At 47.7% G+C, this 19,926-nt stretch overlaps 1 protein-coding gene and 1 long non-coding RNA gene across 7 annotated transcripts in view; one reads left to right on the top strand and one right to left on the bottom strand.

Annotated features, from left to right (window-relative positions):
* The window catches only part of LOC141069522 (uncharacterized), a 209,683-nt gene extending 207,001 nt beyond the window's left edge, over window positions 1–2,682 (bottom strand). For 2 of the 3 annotated variants that reach the window (XR_012226584.1, XR_012226582.1), the window contains exon 1: window positions 2,421–2,682. This is a non-coding gene — a long non-coding RNA (uncharacterized lncRNA). The remainder of the gene's footprint in view (window positions 1–2,420) is intronic. The other variant, XR_012226583.1, reaches the window with a different exon arrangement.
* The window catches only part of LOC141069520 (immunoglobulin lambda-1 light chain-like), a 1,030,357-nt gene that overhangs the window by 191,400 nt on the left and 819,031 nt on the right, over window positions 1–19,926 (top strand). The gene's annotated exons all lie outside the window — the stretch shown is intronic.

Below are 19,926 nucleotides of genomic sequence, written 5' to 3'. Positions count from 1 at the left end.
ATACACAGAGCCTCACACATACACAGAGCCTCACACACACACAGCCTCACACACACAGCCACACACACATACACACACACAGCCACACACACATACACACAGCCACACACACATACACACAGCCACACACACATACACACAGCCACACACACATACACACACAGCCTCACATACACACACAGCCACACACACAGCCACACACACAGCCACACACACACAGCCTCACACACACAGCCTCACACACACAGCCTCACACACACAGCCTCACACACACAGCCTCACACACACAGCCTCACACACACAGCCTCACACACACAGCCTCACACACAGCCACACAGCCTCACACACAGCCACACAGCAACGCACACACACACAGCCACGCACACACACACACACAGCCACACACACACACGGCCACACACATACAGCCTCACACACGCATACACACAGCCTCACGCATGCACACAGCCTCACACAGACACATACACACAGCCTCACACAGACACACAGCCACACATAGACACATACACACAGCCTCACACATACACACAGCCTCACACATACACACAGCCTCACACATACACACAGCCCCACACATACACACAGCCCCACACATACACACAGCCCCACACACATACACACAGCCCCACACACACACACACACAGCTTCACACATACACACAGCCTCACACATACACACAGCCTCACACATACACACAGCCTCACACATACACACAGCCTCACACATACACACAGCCTCACATAGACACATACACACAGCCTCACATACACACAGCCTCACACATACAAACAGCCTCACATAGACACATACACACAGCCTCACACATACACACAGCCCCACACATACACACAGCCCCACACATACACACAGCCCCACACATACACACAGCCCCACACATACACACAGCCCCACACATACACACAGCCTCACATAGACACAGACACACAGCCTCACACATACACACAGCCACACAGCAACGCACATACACACAGCCACGCACACACACACATACACACAGCCACACACATACACACACGGCCACACACATACAGCCTCACACACGCATACACACAGCATCACACATACTCACAGCCTCACATAGACACATACTCACAGCCTCACACATACACAAAGCCACACACATACACACAGCCACACACATACACACAGCCACACACACACAGCCCCACACACATACACACAGCCTCACACATACACACAGCCTCACATAGACACAGACACACAGCCTCACATAGACACAGACACACAGCCTCACATAGACACATACACACAGCCCCACACATACACACAGCCCCACATATACACACAGCCCCACATATACACACAGCCCCACACATACACACAGCCCCACACATACACACAGCCCCACACATATACACACAGCCACACACACACACAGCCTCACACATACACACAGCCTCACACATACACACAGCCTCACACATACACACAGCCACACACATACACACAGCCACACATAGACACATACACACAGCCTCACATACACACAGCCTCACACATACAAACAGCCTCACATAGACACATACACACAGCCTCACACATACACACAGCCTCACATACACACAGCCTCACACATACACACAGCCTCACACATACACACAGCCCCACACATACACACAGCCCCACACATACACACAGCCCCACACATACACACAGCTTCACACACATACACACAGCCTCACACAGACACATACACACAGCCTCACACATACACACAGCCTCACATACACACAGCCTCACACATACACACAGCCTCACACATACACACAGCCTCACACATACACACAGCCCCACACATACACACAGCCCCACACATACACACAGCCCCACACACATACACACAGCCACACACACACACAGCTTCACACATACACACAGCTTCACACATACACACAGCCTCACATAGACACAGACACACAGCCTCACACATACACACAGCCACACAGCAACGCACATACACACAGCCACGCACACACACACATACACACAGCCACACACATACACACACGGCCACACACATACAGCCTCACACACGCATACACACAGCCTCACACATACACACAGCCTCACACATACACACAGCCTCACACATACACACAGCCTCACACATACACACAGCCTCACACATGACATACACACAGCCTCACACATACACACAGCCTCACACATACACACAGCCTCACACATACACACATGACATACACACAGCCTCACACACTCTCCTCTGTGGCGGAGGGGAGGCTGGTGTCCATGTGCAGCTCTCCAGCTTCTCCTGCTCACAGCAGCTCTGTCCCTGCACATCCCCCGGTCTCTCCTCTCTACCAGGATACTAGCAGATGAGAGCAGAAGCTGTCACCTGCTGACAGGAGCTTATCGCTCCATGGGAGCAGCCACCTATGCTGATTTCATCTTGATTGCTGCACTGGCTCTCCCTCCCTCAGAGCGAGCTGCACAGGAGGACAACAGCCCCGGAGCTTTCATAGCGACGCCCCTGGAGGAGAGCAGAGAGGCGCGGCCCTTTCAAACTTCTGACCTGGGCCCTGTGTGAGCGCACTCTCCTGCTTGCCCGCACTGAAGAGGGCCGCGGCCGCGCTCACACACTGAGGCGGGCCGCTGCGGCCCTTATCAGCGCGTGCACCATCAGAGCGCCAGCGCGCACAGAGCCTAGTCAGAGGTTTTAAAGGGCAAGCGGCCCATTTTGTTGTTCAGAGCCGCTGGCCCACCGGGAATCTGCCCGCTTCGCCAGATTATCAATCCGGGCCTGATTCCAGGGTAACTAAGTACTGGAGTGCTTTGCACTTAAAGGCGCATTGGTGGAGTCGTCAGGAAGGCACATGTTGGCGGAGTGTTGGCAGGGAGAGCCCTATATTGACTGGAGGTTGGTTGAGTCTCTGCCCCGGAGGACACAGCACTGAGGCAGGCACCTGTGTGCAGTAAGAGCTGAGAGTAAAGCCTTGGAACTACAACTGCAGGTGTCCTCCATTCATTCTGCGCCGACACACTGAGCTCTGCTACATCTGGGTACCAGCGTCTACACTGCCCTGGGACTACAGCTCCACCTGTGGGGAGCTTTACCATCTATGCTGCACACACCATCAGTCCCAGAGGGTCTGCATGCAGCGTCGGCCTAACATATTTGCCAAACACCACGGGTGGCATCATGAACTATCCATATAAACTACATCATAAACCACCATTGATATTGGGCGCCCAGGGCCACGGACCGGGTCACCTCTGCTGTGACACATCCCCCTGACACCGGCCCGGTACCGAGTACCCCACAGCCCTGGGACGTGAGGACGACCCACATGGTACCCTCACCCCCCCAATCCTGGTATGCATGGCACCCCATTCTTCATCCTGGTATGCGTGGTCCCCTCACTCCCTATCCTGGTATGCATGGCCCCCTCACCCCCTTTCCTGGTATGTATGGTCCTCTCACCCCCCCTATCCTGGTATGCATTGTACCCCTCATCCCACAATCCTGGTAAGCATGGTCCTCTCACCTCCCCTATCCTGGTATGCATGGTACTCCCTCATCCCCCAATCCTGGTATGCATGGTCCTCTCACCTCCCCTATCCTGGTATGCATGGTCCTCTCACCTCCCCTATCCTGGTATGCATGGTCCTCTCACCTCCCCTATCCTGGTATGCATGGTCCTCTCACCTCCCTTATCCTGGTATGCATGGTCCTCTCACCTCCCCTATCCTGGTATGCATGGTCCCCTCACCTCCCTTATCCTGGTATGTATGGTCCCCTCACTCCTATTAAAACTACACACATACCCAAAAAAAAAAACATTTATACTCACCCTTCTTTCCTGTGCTCCAGCGCTGTCACCACATTCTGCTGGAGGCTGGGGGAGGAGTCTGGCACCGGAGTACGTGCATGCCCATAGCGCTGTCCGGCGCCAAATTGCTGAAAACACACTGCAAGTGTGTCGTCAGTAAAATGGCGCCAGGTCGCGCTATGCTCATGCGCGATTCCGGCTGCACTCCCGCCCCGGTCTCCGGCCGAAGAGAAGCGCCGCGGCAACGCTCCTGCCGGTCCGGTAAGTATGTAAGTATGGTGCCAGACATAGCGGTAAGCAGTGTGTATGCGTACCGCTATCGCCGATGCCATACACACTCCACACCGCGCTGCCTCATTCTGTCTGGAGCCAGACTGCGCAGGCGCGTCACGCTTGCGCAGATTATAAAGGCTTCGGACAGAGTGACGCTTAGCCGGCTATATTATAGATAAGATATTCTAATCACTATTTATTTCTCAGCTATTTATCCCCACAATTGGGCTAACTGCAATTTATTGTTTATTCTTGTCAGGTTTTACCTATTAAATATTCTTCTACTTGTCTCATTAATAAGTGACTAGCTTTTCTCCCAGCTTTTTTCAGCGCAAGTCTATCACAAATATTTATAATCCTTTTGATTTCCTTGTGGTTGGTATCCAGACTCACAGCAGTTACAAACCCTTTTACACAGGCGCCACTTTATCTCTCTCCTTCATTTTTTGCTTTTAAAATTTTTTCTCTGGACCTGTAGCTGGATATTTCCTTCTTTTGAAGTAGCGCTATGGGCATGCACGTACTCCGGCGCCAGACTCTTCCCCCAGCCTCCAGCAGAACGTGGTGACAGCGCTGGAGCACAGGAAAGAAGGGTGAGTATAATTCCCTCCTATATACAGTATGAGCCTGCACATCGCTTCCTATATACAATTCGAGCACCCACATAGCCTCCTATATATGGTATGAGGCCACATATAGCCTCCTATATACAGTATGAGCCTCCACATCGCTTCCTATATACAGTATGAGCCTCCACATCGCTTCCTATATACAGTATGAGGCTACATATAGCCTCATATATACAGTATGAGGCCACATATAGCCTCCTATATATGGTATGAGGCCACATATAGCCCCCTATATACAGTATGAGCCTCCACATCGCTTCCTATATACAGTATGAGCCTCCACATCGCTTCCTATATACAGTATGAGCCTCCACATAGCCTCCTATATACAGTATGAGCCTCCACATCGCTTCCTATATACAGTATGAGGCTACATATAGCCTCCTATATACAGTATGAGCCTCCACATAGCCTCCTATATACAGTATGAGCCTCCACATCGCTTCCTGTATACAGTATGAGGCCACATATAGCCTCCTGAATACATTGTTTGCCACCATATTGCCTCCTATATACAGTATGAGCCCCTATATACCCTCCTATATCTAACTGCATTCACCTCGGTATCATTCATTTTCTATGAGACTGTTCTGTTCTCATATTATGCATTTATACATTTAGTAGGGCTTAATGGAATTATTGTGCTTGTTACACATCAACTCTGAAGATGCGCTCATTTATTAGACTTTGGTTGGGGCAACTTTAAAATATAATAATGATAATGGTCCTGTCTAGTGACAAGATTATTTTACAGTCTTCTGGGGAAAGGTATAATGCCAGTCATTCAAGGGTTAATTGTTTGGAACACTGAGAGGGACTTTATAGCCAATGAAACCACAGTATAAAACAGCTGTGGTAACTATGGCAACCGTGCTGATGTCATAAACACATGCATCAATAATACAGGAGAAGATTCCAGAACCACAAGTCATTCCGCCGTAGGAGGAGCCGTACTTGATGTGTCTGGAGACCTGGAGCTTCATCACTCCACAATGGGAGGAAGGGGACACCGCCTAGCCAGCCAGATCAGCCATAGCACCTAGCCAGCCAGATCAGCCATAGCGCCTAGCCAGCCAGATCAGCCATACCGCCTAGCCAGCCAGATCAGCCATACCGCCTAGCCAGCCAGATCAGCCATAGCACCTAGCCAGCCAGATCAATGGGGTGACAGATGTTGCAGCCAGATCTCCCTCACGTCCGGTACTCGCCGCCTTCACCTTTATATGGACGGCCTGGAGAGGTCGCATTAGGCTTCTCCATAACAAATATGATACAATGTACAAATTCTGGTACAATTTGCTGTTACATGTTGGCATTAACCTCCTAAGCCCAAGGGAAGGGCAGTCCTACAGCCATGGTTCCCTAGAGGTTTCCACCACAGGTGGTTTTTCCTCTCCTGAGTGCTGAAGGATGATTCTTCGTGAGTCGGTGGTTCTGCCATTTTCAGTGTCTTTTTCATAGTAATTGGCTGATTCTAAATTTCAGACACTGAATGAAATAATAATTATGAGATTTGGAATAAAATTTGGTCGATTTCACATCCAATAAAAGTGTTTTGTGTGTTTCTTTCACAATCGTGGGTTGGTGGGATTTTGTTGGGGATCAGGATCCAGCATCTATGATCAAGTCATGAAGCCAGATATGGAGTCGGAGCAATTTAACCCTGCGCTGGAAGACAGGACGGAGCAGAGATGACAAAGTGTTACTGCACAATTAGCAAAAGTTCACACTCTTCTTTGCATTCAGATACACGAGGGGATTCAGGGCCGAATTGGGACTAAAAAGCAGCCCTGGCACACAAAATTCACCAGCCCACATACAATAAGTGTCCTCAACCCCAATCACATCTGCAGTTTACACTGGTGATGTGCTGCTGAGAACAACGATTTCTGTTCCGGCATAAACAATCCAATTACTCGAAGAATAGGCAGCATTTTGGCTGTTTAATATAATACACCCATAGTCCTCCATATATTATAATGTGCACCACAGTCCTCCATATTGTAAAATGCACACCCCATAGTCCTCCATATAATATAATGTGCCCCATAGTTCTCCATAAATTACAATGCACCCCATAGTCCTCCATATAACATAATGTGCCCCACAGTCCTCCATATAGTGTCATACACTCCCCATAGTTCTCAATATAGTATAACGCACTCCCTATAATCATCCATATATTAAAATACACTCCTCAGTCCTCCATATATTATAATACACTTCCCATAGTCCTCCATATAGTATAATACACTCCTCATAGTGCTCCACATAGTATACTACAGTCCTCAATATAGTATAATACACTCCACATAGTGTGCCATAAAGTATAAGACACTTCTCATAGTGCTCCATATAGTATAATACAGTCCTCAGTCCTTCATATAGTATAATACACTCCTCATAGTGCTCCATATAGTATAATGCACCGCCATAATCATTCATGTAGTACAATTCACTTCCTATAGTATAATGCACCCCATAATTCTTCATATAGTATATTGTAGTCCCCATAGTCCTTGATATAGTATAATGCATCCATCCCACAGAGTATAATGCCGCCCCGCCTTAAAATATAATGTAACCCCCATAGAATATAAGCAGCCCCCATAGAATACCATGTAGCCCCCTCATAGAGTATGATGCAATCACCTGCCGCAGAAAATAATAAATATAATACAGCCCCCATAAATTATAATGTAGCCCCAATAGAATATAATACAGCCCACCTCCCCATAGGATATAATGTAGCCCCCCCATAGAATATAATACAGTCCACCTCGCCAAAGGCCACACAGGGGCAGTGAGAAGGACACGGTCAAATGGTGACTAGGGGGCAGGGGAGAAGGACACAAGGGGGCTAGGGGAGACAGGCACAAAGGTGACACAGGGGGGCTAGGAAGCAAGGGAGACAGGCACAAGGTAACACACGGGGCAAGGAAGCAGGGGAGTAGGGCACAAGGGGACACACGGGGACTAGTGGGCAAGGTAGACTGACACAAGGGGACAAGTGAGACAGGCACAAGGAGACAAACAGGGACTAGTGGGCAAGGGAGACTGACACAAGGGGACTCACGGGGACTAGTGGTCAAGGGAGACTCACACAAGGGGACAAGGGAGACAGGCACAAGGGGACACATGGGGACTAGTGGGCACGGGAGACTGAGACAAGAGGACAAGGGAGACTGGCACAAGGGGACACACGGGGAATCTGAGGGCAGAGTAGATAGAGACGCATGGGGATATAGGTCTGCACAGGTAAAGGGGAAGAAGGGGGTTAGGGGGGGACTTGGGAGCAGGGAAGAAAGGAGCACAGGGATTACAAAGACAGGGTAGATGGGGACACACAGTGAGAAAGGGTCGCAAGGGGACAAGAGAGACGGGGGAATAAGGGGATGCAGGGTGACTTGAGAGCAGGGCAGACGGGTCACACAGGGACAAGGGGCAGGGAATGCATGGGGGTGCAGGAGGACTCAGGGCATGGGAGATGGGGAGCATTGGGGGACCGGGGGAGGAGAGACAAGGCCCGTACGGGGGCCCGGGAGGAGCACAATGACCTGGGGACCTGCGAGGACATGGGGCACGGGAGAGCAGGGAGCAAGGGCAGAGCATGGAGGAATTTACGAGGCTGGTGTCACAGGGGGCCGGGGAGGCTAGAGGCCGAGGATGGCGACACACGGGCAGCAGACCCACTTCACTGTCACTGGTCCCGTACACCTCCGGTTCGTCCAGATGGCTGAGACGCTGCGGCATCCTCCCCCGGGCGGCTCATGCCATGCGCCCCCCGCCAGCTCCTAAAGGGGGGAGCGGAGAGGTGAGAATACCCCGTCCGGAGCCACCTGTTCCCGGTTCCCGCTACCGCCAACATGGCGGCCGCTGCCATCTGTGCCGATGCTACACAGTGGGTGCGCGTTGAAGTGACATCATCGTGCACCCGCAATGTCATAGGGGAATGATGGGAGAGGGAGCATAATGATGCCGGTATAGTTCAATGAGGCGGGGGAGTCGGTGCTGGGGGCAGGCGGGCCCCCCTGACCCACGGGCCCTATAGTGGCTGCGTGACGTGACGCCACCGGCTGGGGGCCCCTGGGGGAGCGGGGGGCCCTAGGCAGCTATCTGCCCCCAACGCCGGCCCTGAGTAAAGGTTGGACCTGGGAGATGCGGCGATATTTCGAGGTGTAGTGTGAGACCAGCACTCCGGATCCTCCACATGGCTGAGACGCTGCGGCATCCTCCCCTGGGCGGCCCAGTCCACGCGCCCCCCTCCAGCTCCTAAAGGGGGGAGCAGAGAGGTGAGAATACCCCGTCTGGAGCCAACATGGCGGCTGCCGGCACCTGTACCGATGCTGCACAGCGGGTGAGCAATGAGATGACGCTCTCTCCCCCATCCTTGCTTTAAACTGTACCGGTGTCATTATGACGCTGGTATAGTTCAATGCAGCGGGGGGGAGTCGGCGCTGTGGGAAGGCGGGCCCCCCTAACCCACGGGCCCCATAGCGGCTGCGTGGCATGCCGCCACTGGCTGGGGGTCCCTAGAGGAGCGGGGGCCCTAGGCAGTTGCCTGTTCTAACGCCGGCCCTGAGTAAAGGTTGGACCTGGGAGATGCGGCGATATGTCGAGGTGTAGAGTGAAACCAGCACTCCTGCCCTCCAGCGGTCGGCGGGGAACCGGTCACTATGGTCGATAGCTGCGTCCCGGCGGATGTGGAGCAGGACCTGTGTGATGCGGTGGATCACGTAGTGTCGAGTAACTGCTGCTAGATGGAGGTATGGGTGTCAAAGAGGGCCAAAACCAACACGTTTCAGAAAACTCGGTTTCCTTCTTCAGGACAGGGACATATTGCTTATGATCATTTAATATTTTCATCCGATTATGTGTTCTATGTACTTCTTAACCCTTTACTTCCTGCCGCTCTTATTTGCAGCCTCTAGGAGAATTCTATTCGGGTACATGCCATCTCTCCTTAGTTAATCAACTGTTTGAATGCAATACTTGCTATTTCCACTAACTACCATTTTTTTCACAGCTTTGTAGTGGGCGAGTTGCAATATTTTTAATAAGATATACTAATCACTATTTATTTCTCAGCTATTTATCCCCACGATTGGGATAACTGCAATCTATTGTTTATTCTTGTCAGGTTTTACGTATTAAATATTCTTCCATTTGTCTCATTAACAAGTGACTAGCTTTTCTCCCAGATTTTTTCAGCGTGAGTCTATCACAAATATTTATAATAATCCTTTTGATTTACTGTTGTTTGGTATCTAGACTCACAGCAGTTCCAAATCCTTTTACACAGGCGCCACTTTATCTCACTCCTACATTTTTTTTTAAATTTTTTTCCCTGAACCTGTAGCTGGATATTTCCTTCTTTTGAATTCCCTCCTATCTATAGTATGATTTTGCACATCGCTTCCTATATACAGTATGAGACTGCACATCGCCTCCTATATACAGTATGAGGCTGCATATAGCATCCTATATACAGTATGAGGCTGCATATAGCCTCCTATATACAGTATGAGGCCACATATAGCCTCCTGAATACATTGTTTGCCACCATATTGCCTCCCATATACAGTATGAGCCCCTATATAGCCTCCTATATCTAACTGCATTCACCTCGGTATCATACATTTTCTATGAGACTGCTCTGTTCTCATATTGTGCATTTCTACATTTAGTAGGGCTTAATGGAATTATTGTGCTTGTTACACATTAACTCTGAAGATGCGCTCACTTATTAGACTTTGGTTGGGGCAACTTTAAAATATAATAATGATAATGGTCCTGTCTAGTGACAAGTTTATTTTACAGGCTTCTGGAGAAAGGAATAATGCCAGTCATTTAAGGGTTAATTGTTTGGAACACTGAACGGGACTTTCTAGCCAATGAAACAACAGTATAAAACACATGTGGTAACTATGGCAACTGTGCTGATGTCATAAACACATGCATCTATGATACAGGAGAAGATTCCAGAACCACAAGTCATTCCGCCGTAGGAGGAGCCGTACTTGATGTGTCTGGAGACCTGGAGCTTCATCACTCCACAATGGGAGGAAGGGGACACCGCCTAGCCAGCCAGATCAGCCATACCGCCTAGCCAGCCAGATCAGCCATACCGCCTAGCCAGCTAGATCAGCCATAGCGCCTAGCCAGCCAGATCAACGGGGTGACAGATGTTGCAGCCAGATCTCCCTCACGTCCGGTACTCGCCGCCTTCAACTTTATATGGACGGCCTGGAGAGGCCGCATTAGGCTTCTCCATAACAAATATGATACAATGTACAAATTCTGGTACAATTTGCTGATACATATAGGCATTAACCTTCTAAGCCCAGGGGAAGGGCAGTCCTACAGCCATGGTTCCCTAGAGGTTTCCACCACAGGTGGTTTTTCCTCTCCTGAGTGCTGAAGGATGATTCTTCGTGAGTCGGGGGTTCTGCCATTTTCAGTGTCTTTTTCATAGTAATTGGCTGATTCTAAATTTCAGACACTGAATTAAATAATAATTATGAGATTTGGAATAAAATTCGGTTGATTTCACATCCAATAAAAGTGTTTTGTGTGTTTCTTTCACAATCTTGGGTTTGGTGGGATTTTGTTGGGGATCAGGATCCAGCATCTATGATCAAGCCATGAAGTCAGATATGGAGTCGGAGCAATTTAACCCTGCGCTGGAAGACAGAACGGAGCAGAGATGACGAAGTGTTACTGCACAATTAGCACACGTTCACAGTCTTTCTTGCATTCAGATACACAAGGGGAATCAGGGCCGAATTGGGACTAAAAAGCAGCCCTGGCACACAAAATTAACCAGCCCACATACAATAAATGTCCTCAACCCAAATCGTAGAACACTGATAGGTCATGTGGGATTTTGCTTTATCCGTTACCAGGGCCAGAGTAAAGTATTTTGGTGCTCCCAAGGCAGATGAAGCCAAAGGCGCCCATTTTGCCTTTCTACCCAGCTAATTCTTCCCTTTTCCATTAGGTCTATGACATCATGTGATTAATAACTAACGAGCAGAATCCTTCTAAGTCAGGCACATATACATTTGTATCTCATGAAGCTACAACTCCCAGTATGTCCTTAACAATGGTAAGGAGATGCTGGGAGTTGTTATCAGTCTTTATCAGACTGTGGACTATACAGGAACCACAGTACTGATGAGACGCAGTCAGTATCAACAAGTAAAAATGTACATCCTGGTACCTTATAAGTGACCTCTTCTCTGACTGAGTCTTTTCTTTCTCTTAGTCTCCATCTTGTCCAGACGCCATGATGACTTTTCTCATCCACATCTCGTTTCTTTGATCTTCCCTCTTCTCCAGTCTCCTGCAGCACATCCCAACACGGAGTCCTTTAAAAAAACAGTGTTATTAAAATGCTCCGGAATAAAAAATATCTGTCCATATTATGACCTAAATAAGCCTCCTATAGTATATGGCCTCCACACTGTCCTGTAGTCCATCTGTTCAGAGATGGTAGCTGGGAAAATACAACAACAGAAACAATATCATCAGGACAGAAAGCAGGTTACATTCACAATATGCCAAAAACAGCCCTACGCCTTAAATAGGGGGATTATAAAAGTGAGCACAATGGACACTCCCAATATAGAATTATCTACTAAAGACATGGAGTCAGTGGCGTATCCAGGGGGGGCAGCCGAGGCAGTTGCCCTGGGCGCAGGCAGCAGGGGGGCGCAGTCGAGCCGCCCGGCCGCCTAATGCAGCGGTCCGCAGTATGCCAGTATCTCCCTCCCCCCCCGGCGGCTGCGTTCTGCCGCTACCAGTCCTGGGAGTCGGCGGTTCTCTGTGTCAGCTGTCAAGCTGACAGCCGACGCAGAGAAGGAGGCCGCGCCGACTCCCAGGCAGCAATTGTACTTGGCGTCTATACAGACGCCAGTACAATTGAAGCTCTGACCGCCGGGTCAGAGCGACGTCAGCAGCGTGATCAGGTCATGTGATCACGCTGCTGACGTCACTCCCGGCGCCCAGAGCGAACGCTGGTGGTAAGTGTGCTCCTCTGTGGAGCTGAAGAACCACCGAAGGTGGGGATGGGGGTTAATGAGCGGAGATGGGGCTTAATGTGGGAATGGGGGTTAATGAGTGGAGAGGGGGGTTAATGTGGGGGTGGGGGTTAATGAGTGGAGATGGGGGTTAATGAGTGGAGATGGGGATTAATGTGCGGGGGTTAATGAGTGGAGATGGGATTAATGTGGAGATGGGGGTTAATGTGTGGGGGTTAATGAGTGGAGATGGGATTAATGTGGGGATGGGGGTTAATGAGTGGGGGTTAATGTGTGGAGATGGGGGTTAATGAGTGGAGATGGGATTAATGTGGGGGGTTAATGAGTGGGGGGATAATGTGGGGATTGGGGTTAATGAGTGTGGGGGTTAATGAGTGGAGATGGGGGTTAATGAGTGGAGATGAGGGATTAATGAGTGGAGATGGGGGTTAATGTGTGGAGGGGTTAATGAGTGGGGATGGGGGTTAATGTGTGGGGGGATTTGGAGTGGGGGTACATAATGTGTGGGGGGATTTGGAGTGGGGGTACATAATGTGTGGGGGGATTTGGGAGTAGGGACGAGGGGTTATTGAGTGGGGATGGGGGTACTTAATGTGTGTGGGGGATTGGGGATGGGGGGATTTGGAGTGGGGATGGTATTTAATGTATGTGGGGAGATTTGAGGACACAAAATGAAGAGTATGTATGAGGAAACAGTATGGGGGATGGGTGCAGACAGTAAGGGGTGCGAACGGGTGAATGCATGTGGACACAGTATGGGGAGTCGGGGATATGTGTGAGCAGACAGTATAGAGAGTGAGGGGGTAAATATATGAGGAGACAGTATGAGGAGGGAGGGGAATAGTGTGAGGTGACAGTATATTGCAGATATTTTTATTCAGGAGCATTATAATGACACTTCTATCTTTAAGGGCGTCGTGTGGGGATTTGCTGCAGAAGACCGGAGAAGATGGAAGACTGCAGAGACGGCTGTGGATGAGAAAACTCATCATGGGGTCTGGACAAGAAGAAGAAAAGGAGAACGACTTCAGAGACGACGTCATCTATAAGGTACCTGGATGTAAATATTATGTGTGATACTGACTTATTCTCATGTTTTTATTTGTTAGGAACATTAAAGGGGTTGTCCAGGTTTGTGCTGAGTCTGCAGACATTCTATGTGACTGCAGACTTCTGAATTCTCACAGTGCTCACTGGACACTGTCAGGATTCTCTCGTGCCGGTAATTTACATACATACGGTCACATGCTGACTAGACATGCGTGGCCTCACTCAATGAAAGTGAACGGAGCGAGACCGGGCACGTCTAGTTGGAATGTGGCCAGAAGTATACAAATCACATACTTGTGTTGACATGACTGTATATCGGCAAGGGAGAATCCTAAAAGTGTGCAGTGCATTCGTTGTGAGAATTCAGAAGCTGCAATGTCAGGATTCAGCTCTGCAGGTTCCAGTACTCATCACATGGACACTTCACTCATATGCGATTTTCATAGTTATGGTCCTGTGACAACGAGCTTCTCTTCCTGCTTTCATTTTTTTACTGAACATTGAGAGCATTAGGGAGAGCAGCTCGTGGGTACATGACTAACTGTGCAAGTCGCATATGTACTTTGGGGGGGGGGGTGGGGGTGCGAACCAAATTCTTGCCCCGGGTGCCAGAAAGCCTAGATACGCCTCTGCATGGAGTCAACAATCCACCAAGAAAATATAACAATATTTTGAATCATTAAATTGTAACATCAAGAAGGCATACACGTATATACACACATATATCAGTACCCCAGATATTCATCTTATTGGTGATACAGTTGTGGCATGCCTTAATATGACTGGGGATCATCTTTAACCACTTAACCGCCAAGAGTGGTTTGCACTTTCATGACCGGGCCAATTTTTACAATTCTGACCACTGTCCCTTTATGAGGTAATAACTCTGAAACGCTTCCATGGATCCCGGTGATTCTGACAAAGTTTTCTCATGACATATTGTACTTCATGATAGTGGTAAAATTTCATTCAAATAACTTGCGTTTATTTGTGAAAAAAACGGAAATTTGGCGAAAAGTTTGAAAATTTCGCAATTTTCCAACTTTGAATTTTTATGCCCTTAAATCACAGAGATATGGCACACAATAAACTAATAAATAACATTTAACATATGTTTACTTTACATCAGCACAATTTTGAAACCAAAATTTTTCTTGTTAGGAAGTGATAAGGGTTAAAAGTTGACCAGCGATTTCTCATTTTTGCAACACCATTTTATTTTTACGGACCACATCACATTTGAAGTGTTTTTTCACATAAAAATTACTTCAGGTCCAATTTTTTGCAGAAGTTATTGTGCAATTTCTCCTGAGTATGCTGATACCTGATATGTGGGGGGAACCACTGTTTCGGCGCATGGCAGAACTCAGAAGGGAAGGAGCGCCGTTTGACTTTTTCAATGAAAAATTGGCTGGAATTCAGATCGGACGCCATGTCACATTTGGAGAGCCCCTGATGTACCAAAACAGTGGAAACCCCCCACAAATGACACCATTTTGGAAACTAGACTCCCCAAGGAACTTATCTAGATGTGTGGTGAGAACTTTGAACCCCCAAGGGCTTCACAGAAGTTTATAATGTACAGTCGTACAATTAAAAAATCATATTTTTTCCACAAAAATGATCTATTCACCCTCAATTTTTATTTTTCCAATGGTAACAGGACCCCAAAAGTTATTGTGCAATTTGTCCTGAGTACGCTGATACCCCATATGTGGGGGTAAACCACTATTTGGGAGCATGGCAGAGCTCGGAAGGGAAGGAGCGCCGTTTGACTTTTTCAATGCAAAATTGGCTGGAATTCAGATCGGACGCCATGTCACATTTGGAAAGCCCCTGATGTGCCTAAACAGTGGAAACCCCCACAAATAACACCATTTTGGAAACTAGACCCCCCAAAGGAACTTATCTATATGTGTGATGAGCACTTTGAACCCCCAAGGGCTTCACAGAGGTTTATAATGCCCGGGCGTAAAAATAAAAAGATCATATTTTTTCCACAAACATGATCTATTAGTCCCCAATTTTTTTATTTTCCCAATGGTAACAGGAGAAATTGAACCCCAAAAGTTGTTGTCCAATTTGTCCTGAGTACGCTGATACCCCATATGTGGGAGAAAACTACTGTATGGGCACATGTCAGGGCTCGGAAGGGAAGTAGTGACGCTTTGGAATGCAGACTTTGATGGAATGGTCTGCGGGTGTCATGGTGTCATGTTGCCTTTGGAGAGCCCCTGATGTACCTAAATAGTGGAAACCCCCCACAAGTGACCCCATTTTGGAAACTAGACCCCCTAAGGAACTTATCTAGATGTGTGGTGAGCACTTTGAACTTCCCAGTGCTTCACAGAAGTTTATAACGCCTTGGTGTGAAAATAAAAAAAAATCATAGTTTTCCCACAAACATGATCTTTTAGTCCCCAACTTTTTTATTTTCCCAATGGTAACAGGAGAAATCTGACCCCAAAAGTTGTTGTCCAATTTGTCCTGAGTATGCTGATACCCCATATGTGGGAGAGAACTACTGTTTGGGGACACGTCGGGGCTCGGAAGGGAAGTAGTGACGTTTTGGAATTCAAACTTTCATGGAATGGTCTGCGGGTGTCATGTCGTGTTTGGAGAGCCTCTGATGTGCCTAAACTGTTGAAACTCCCCACAAGTGACCCCATTTTGGAAACTAGACCCCCCACGGAACTTATCTAGATGTGTTGTTAGCACTTTGAACCCCCAAGTGCTTCACAGAAGTTTATAACGCCCGGGCGTGAAAATAAAAAAAAAATCATATTTTTTTCCACAAAAATGATATTTTTGCCCCCAATTTTTTATTTTCCTAAGGGTAACAGGACAAATTGGATCCCAAAAGTTGTTTTGCAATTTGTCCTGAGTTGGCTGATACCCCATATGTGGGGGTAAAACACTGTTTGGGCACATGGCAGAGCTTGGAAGGGAAGGAGCACCATTTGACTTTTTCAACACAGAATTGGCTGGAATTGAGATCTGACGCCATGTTGCATTTGCAGAGCACCTGATGTGCCCAAACAGAGGAAACCCCCCAATTCTAACTACAACCCTAACCCCAACACACCCCTAACCCTAATCTCAGCCCTAAGCCTAACCCTAGCCCTAATGGGAAAATGGAAATAAATACATTTTTTAATTTTATTATTTTTCCCTAACTAAGGGGGTGATAAAGGGGGGTTTGATTTAATATTAATAGTGGGTTTTTATTTTTGGCATCTGTCATACGCTAAAAGACACCTTTTATTGTAAAAATAGTTTTTGCATCACCACATTTTGAGAGCTATAATTTTTCCGTATTTTGACCCACTGTGTCATGTGAGGTCTTATTTTTTGCGGGATAAGTTGACGTTTTTATTGGTACCATTTTCGGGCACGTGACATTTTTTGATCGCTTTTTATTCTGATTTTTTTGGACGCAGAATGAACAAAAACCAGCATTTCAAGAATTTCTTTTGGGGGGGTGCGTTTACACCGTTCTGTGTGCGGTAAAATTGATAAGGCGGTTTTATTCTGTGGGTCATTACGATTACAGCGATACCTTATTTATGCCTTTTTTATGTTTTGGCGCTTTTATGCAATGAAACCAATTTTATATAAAAAATAATTATTTTTGCATCGCTTCATTCTGCGAGCTATAACTTTTTTATTTTTTCGCTGATGAGATGTCTGGTGGCTCATTTTTTGTGGGACAAGATGGCGTTTTCAGAGGTACCATGGTCATTTATATCCGTCTTTTTGATCGCGCGTTATTACACTTTTTGTTTGGCGGTATGATAATAAAGCATTATTTTTCGCTTTGTTTTTTATTTTTATTTTTTAAAGGGTTCACTAAGCGGGTTAACTAATGGGACAGTTTTATAGAGCTTATTGTTACGGACGCGGCGATACCAAATATGTGTAATTTTGTTGTTTTGTTTTTTTTTATTTCCAAAAAATGAATTTATTAGGGAATATTTTTTTTTAATTTATTTAGCGATTTTTTATAAATTATTTTTACATTTTTTTTAACTTTATTACATTGTCCCATGGGGGACATCACTGTCATGTGACAGATCCGCTGATCTGTCACATCACAGATCGCTGTGACAGATCAGCGATCTGTCACAGGCAGTGCAGAAGGCTTCCTCGTGCCTGCGCTTTGCAGGCATGAGGAAGTCGGCTCCCAGCAGGCCCCCGAAGGTCCCCACCGCCATTTTGGATCTGGGAACCTGCAGGGAAGGAGGCCCCCGGAGCAGTGCTGCACATCGCGCTGCTCTGGGGGGCTCAGGGAAGCACGGAGGGAGCCCCCTCCCTGCCGATGCTTCCCTAAACCCCCGGTACACTGCGATCGTGTTTGATCGCAGTGTGCCAGGGGTTAACGTGTCGGGGGCGGTCCGTGACCACCCCTGACACATAGTGCCGGGTGTCAGCTGTGATAATCAGCTGACACCCGGCCGCGGTCAGCTGCGCTCACCACGTCAGCGCCGCTGATTGCTATGACGTACTATCCCGTCCCTGGGAATTAAGTCCCAGGGCACATGGACGAGATAGTACGTCATATGGCAGAAAGGGGTTAACATGCTCACACCATCCACATCATGTGCGGTGAGTTTTTACATGTAGCTCCCGGGATGTGAGGCCAATATAAATCGTCTTACAAGTACATATGGCATAGTACACAACAAGAGTTATATTTACTTGTCACTTTAAGATTAACACATTAGTTTTTGCCGGTATTAGATTAGGTCATGCACAATACCACTAACCATTGTATTCTGTCTATGCTTAGCCTAGAAACGTATTAGCTTACAGCCATTACTCATTTGTCCATACCTAAGATGGAGTCTGGTCAGTACGCCTGAGATGTGATGCGCATCAGAGCATTGCCAACTGCACCTTTTCATTGACACCTGACAATCAGTGACGTCACAGGGGATTTCCGCATGTCCCGCCGTGTCACCTAAGTCACCGGAAGTGATGTAATTTCCGCAGAGGCGTAGCTAGGGGTTCAGCTCAGGGGGGGGGGCAAAACATCTGAGTGGGCTCCTAACAGGAGGTGCAACCTGCGCAACCGCACATGGGCGCAAGAGGTAAGGGGGGCCCATATCTACCTCCAAAGAAGGTTCTCTTGGGCTGCAAAGGGCCCATATATTGCTCTTGCCTTTCTGTCTGTGTCTCCTTGTGGCCACTAACTAGGTAATCATGCTATGACGGTATAGGGGAACCTCAGGAGATGACCACACTTTTATTGAAAATAAATCTCTATACAAAGACCAGCACTGATATTACCTCCATATGGTGACACATAGTGGCAGATACCAGTACTACAGAACATATAAGAGATTACAGTACAGATATAGATGATGACTTACAGCTGACGTTCTTTCAGGTGGAGTCATTCACTTTTCCCGTCTATTCCATGTGACTCAGACAGGCATATCTACTTCTCCAGCCAGGACTCATCTGCAGAGATTACAAAAAAGACACATCTGAAAATGTCCTGAGGAGATCATTTGCATATTCCCAGTGCCTTCTGGGAAAAGTGAAGAGTCTCCGCGAGCTCAACGATAACTGGATTTTGGCCGTTGCAGCTCAAAAGAGGAAATCAGTAAACCGCAAATTTTGGCTCATTTTTCAATTTCTTTAACAATAACAATATGGAAGAGGCCAGGAGCCATCTGGTGAGCTGCATTTCTTGCTACATGTTCACAGACTTACCAGTGGAAGAGACAAACTTCACATGCCACAAATGCAAGCTTCTGTCTCTGTTGGAAGAAAAGTTGCAAAATCTCAAAGAGAGGTTAGCTACATTGAAGATCATTAAGGAAGGTGAAGAGTTCTTAGACAGAGCAGAATTATCTCTTCATGTTACATAAAGAGAAGAAATTCGAAGTGCACCTGAAGAAACAGAGGTATGGAGACATGTGACCCAGAGAAGCAGGAGGATCGGGAGGCAGTCAGCACGCATACTGCTCAGGAACCAGTACCAGGCTCTCACGCAGGAAAACGATGAAGAAATACATCAGGATAAGACTTTGCCCACAAACAGCAACCTTGTACGCCTTCAGAGTCCTCCT

Source organism: Dendrobates tinctorius, unplaced genomic scaffold, assembly GCF_039654945.1.
Source record: "Dendrobates tinctorius isolate UK_male_01 unplaced genomic scaffold, ASM3965494v1 ptg000265l, whole genome shotgun sequence".
Classification (NCBI taxonomy): domain Eukaryota; kingdom Metazoa; phylum Chordata; class Amphibia; order Anura; family Dendrobatidae; genus Dendrobates; species Dendrobates tinctorius.
This window is presented reverse-complemented; position numbering and strand designations above follow the sequence as displayed.